A 4,047-nucleotide genomic window follows, 5' to 3' on the forward strand; every position below is an offset into this window, starting at 1 on the left:
AGTTGATGAAGTATGCTGGAAAAGTGAAACATGCAATGGCAATAGTTATAAAAGGTACAGTGTATTAATGGTGAATGCAATTTTCTCAATACACTTAATGTTCTCTATTAAAAAAAAACTCATCCTGTTCACACCAGGGAAGCAGGCTGAGCTGTATGTGCCATCTACTGACTCCTCAGCAGTTTAATGTGACCAAACAAAATGACTTCCCCTGTGTCTATTTAAAATAGTCCCCAAAGACATCATTTCTGAATGGACAGCATGTATTAAGACAAAGAAATATAGGAGATATACTGACAAATATTAGTCTTGTTCATACAAATACATTCCATAATATTCAGCACATAATGCTTTCTTATTTTGCCATTCATATTCAAAACAGCACAGAAAGACACCCAACTCCTAATTTATTTTCTTCTTTATAATGCTCTACTCATGCAGTGTGGTAGTGTTAGCAGTGAAGTATTTATGATTAAAGGCTCACTCAGAGCTGAAGCAGATATCTTGGTTAGTACCTTTACCATCTCAAAAATAAAGAAAGTGGGAGGAGGAGTACACAATATATGTATATTTTCATGTTGCAAGCTTTTGTGGTTTTCTTCTTGCTAAATATTTTTGATTTTATATGGCCAGCTCATAAGTTGATGAGCAGGAAAATCCATTTGTCTTCTGTGTCTCAAAGGATACCGCCTTGTGCTGGACCATCCCACTCCATTAAATCTCGGTGGTGCACATGTTGTTCTTCATCTTTCTCTACCTCTGATGGCCCACGTGCTGATGAAAACCATCATATATAAGTGAACATAAGAATGGGGAAATCTTGTTAGCAACTGAAAAAACAGCAGAGAAAAGTGTTTGGAAAGGCTCAGCAGTGGCCCCATCCCCAGCGGACTGTACAGCACACATGATCCTGAGGAGAGACAGGAAGACTCTGAAGCCCTTTGCCTTCCCCCAGGCGAACCCAGCCCTGTAATTGGGATCAGCGTAAAGGATGTGCCAAGCCCGTGTTGCCATATGTCCCCTTCTCGAGCTGTCCCGAGTTGCCATCTGTCCCTGCACCAGCCCGGCCACTCAGGGCCATCTGCTTGTGCCTGCCCTGTCCTGTCCCTTGGGGCCAGCTGTCTGGCTTCACACCTTGCCTGGAGGTGCACAGTCTCCTGCCAGCCCCAGCACATAGCTGCTCAAATGAGCAGAAAGCAAGAACAGCAGACTTAAGAAAAAAAAAAAGAAAAAAAAATTATATATATGATTCTTAACTAGTGTTCATGTTCCAACTTGAGAATTGGGCACTGTTGGCTTTTTGTGCTTTTTTTTTCTTTTTTTACATTTTGTCGTTGACATTTCATTGAAACTGATCTTGGGTGGCAGAATAAGAGCTGGGAGATGGTGAGCATTTTTGGGAAATGTGCCAGTGTGCTGGTGTCATGTAGGAGCTCATTCAGGAGCACAGGGAGTTTGCAAATCTGTTGTTACACCTGTGTAAAAGCTTGGCTCAGAGTCATGGGAGTTACTGAGCTCATCTCAAATGGAGCACTATTACAGTGGTAGCAGAGAAGGAAATAACACATCTAGTGCTCAGCTTTCTGAAAAGTCTTAGTCTATATTTAACAGAATGAATGGAAAAATGGAAACACTTTAATTCCTTTAGAAAAGTCATTTCCTTGGTTACTGTGGGCACATATCTAGATGAAGGATGTGCGGAGAATTTTCCACTTTCCAGTTGCATACTCTCATCTCCCAGCTCCCTACTGGGACAAAATGCAGGCACACATCAGCTGTCCTTTCTTCCCTCCCACCTTCCCACAATCTGGTATTCACAGTAAAGAAAACTGGAGGTGTGGACTGGATGGGAGCCATCATTTTTCCTAGCAGGTAAGTCTAGACATAACTTATAATATCCTACATACCAGTTCTCTTCCCTCATTTCCAATCTGTAGCATATTTTTACTTACTTATATTGAAATGAGCATTTTTAAGCATTCCAGCTTGACTGATGCTATGATGGAGAAATCAGTGTCATTATTGCCGCAAAATATTTTGGGTGGGATTGCTTCAACATTCTGGCAGTTTATCCAATCAAATATTTTCCCTGAAACGGTGGAGGTTAAAATATGAGATTTGAAATCCCATATGCATTGAGGCAGATGTTGTAACTTTTGTTGATTTCAATAAGGCCAGAAAGCCACCCTGTGGTGAATATTCTGCTCAATCCACCCCTCTATGTACCTAAGCCATGTAGGTGTTTCTGATATTAATTGTCTTATTATTCTGGTGTTAAAAATATGGACAGCAACACAGTGCAAATTAGAGAGATCAATTCCATTAGAAAATAGAGTATTATTAGAGACACAAACAATTATTTTCTTCTACTATTTTCATGAGTTTCAGGTTGGACATCTATGGTTTGGGTCATAGCTGTATACTTACTTGGACTTCGTAGTAGAAGTCTTGGGAGATTGTCAGATATTCTTTTGGCTTAAAGATGCACAAGGAGTCTTAAAATGATTTCACAATGTGTAGTAAGGAATGATGAGTTGCACTGACAAGCTAAAATTTGCACTTTAAACCTTAGCACCACATGTTGTTAATCTAAAAAGAAACCTTCTTTAGTAGGAAATCTTGTGACTATACTATGTCCACCTCAAAGAATTTCTAAGAAGGTTGCTGAAGAATATTTGAATACGAAAATCTTTGTATAAAATTACAGTAATGATAAATGTGAGATTCTGTTGAAAACACCATCTGTACCCAGCCTGTATATCATTTAGTTAGAGAAAAAAAAAAAAAGAATAAAAAAAATACCTACATAGTGAGATCATTACTTCAGTAAGAGACGCTGTAGATATCCTTCAGGTGAAAGCAGGGAACTGTGACAAAATATCACACTAGACCAAACACTGCTCTCTACCCTCTGGTCAAAGTCGACCTTTGCTGAAGCTGGAGCCATTGTTGGCATTGGCCAGGGTTCATGAGGTGCACATGAAACACACAGCATTTGGGTGTCCTGATGACAGTTTTACTGGTGCCAGCCCTGAGTGTTGGCTGTTTGCTATATCAGGAAGCCAAAGCAAACCCAAAGTACAGCTTTGGAGCTTTGTGGGTGGCAATGCAGGAGCAGATTCCCAGCCACAGCGAGATAGAGTTACGCAGCAAAGAGCTTGTGGTGGGCTTTGGTGACACATGACCAGATGCTACTGAGTCCTTTCCACTACTTCTAGAGTTCCTGGGATGAGAGTGGAAAAGGGAGGTAGAGGGGAAAGAAAATCCCAAGCTGTGGTAGGGGGACTTTATCAGTTACTGTGCTTTAATGAATATGAACAGCAGGTAGTCCATTAAGCCTAGCATTTTCACTTAACAATTGGAGCTCTGATAGCCATTAGAAGGAGGTCATATTTAATAGCAGTTGACTCCCTTTCTCCTACAGTACCTTTAAATGATTACTTGGCAAGTGAACTAAATTCACTTCTCTCGCATATGAAGGGGAGAGGGGATAAGAAAAGGTGTTTATTTTTGCAGAATTAGATCCCTTGCCACCCACTCCCTTCTGAATCTGAACTTCTATCTGCTAAGTCAGAATGAACTTTAATAAATGAGCTGAACTCATTAGCTATGTGAAAGCTCATGCTTACAGTCATAATGATTTTAAAATGTGTGGTTGCATCTTGAGGAAGAACAGAGCTTGACATAATTTCAGTTATCAAATACTGGTAATTGACACAGAGACAGGCTGTGCTTTACACTGGGCTATAATTAATCCACTTCAGTGACCTCAAAGGCTGCACTTCTGAGAAATCTACCACTTACGTTTTGATTCTTTGTCAACTACTTCAGCAGACATAAATTACAAATGAGGTACTAATGAAGTATTTCATCACCTGTTTACCTTCAGTGATCAGTTCCCTTACTCTAATTTATAGGAGGCACAATTTTTTTTTTGAAGCTACTGTCAGCTGGAGCTGCCTTTTACTCTGAGCAGCTATAAATTAGCACATAGTTGGGCTTACCCTCGCTAGCTCTTTGTTCTGGTTTTAAAACATTGCAGCATGG

At 40.1% G+C, this 4,047-nt stretch overlaps 1 long non-coding RNA gene across 1 annotated transcript; it reads right to left on the reverse strand.

Annotated features, from left to right (window-relative positions):
* Nucleotides 1-579: 579 nt before the first annotated feature.
* Nucleotides 580-2,851, reverse strand: LOC122177281. The gene is made up of 3 exons (XR_006178034.1): nucleotides 2,807-2,851; nucleotides 1,953-2,089; nucleotides 580-774 (listed from the first exon to the last, which is right to left on the reverse strand). It is a non-coding gene; the product is annotated as an uncharacterized LOC122177281 (long non-coding RNA).
* Nucleotides 2,852-4,047: the final 1,196 nt, after the last annotated feature.

This window comes from Lagopus leucura, unplaced genomic scaffold, assembly GCF_019238085.1.
Source record: "Lagopus leucura isolate 7727_CA_CO unplaced genomic scaffold, USGS_WTPT01 Super-Scaffold_100001, whole genome shotgun sequence".
NCBI classification, from domain to species: Eukaryota; Metazoa; Chordata; class Aves; order Galliformes; family Phasianidae; genus Lagopus; species Lagopus leucura.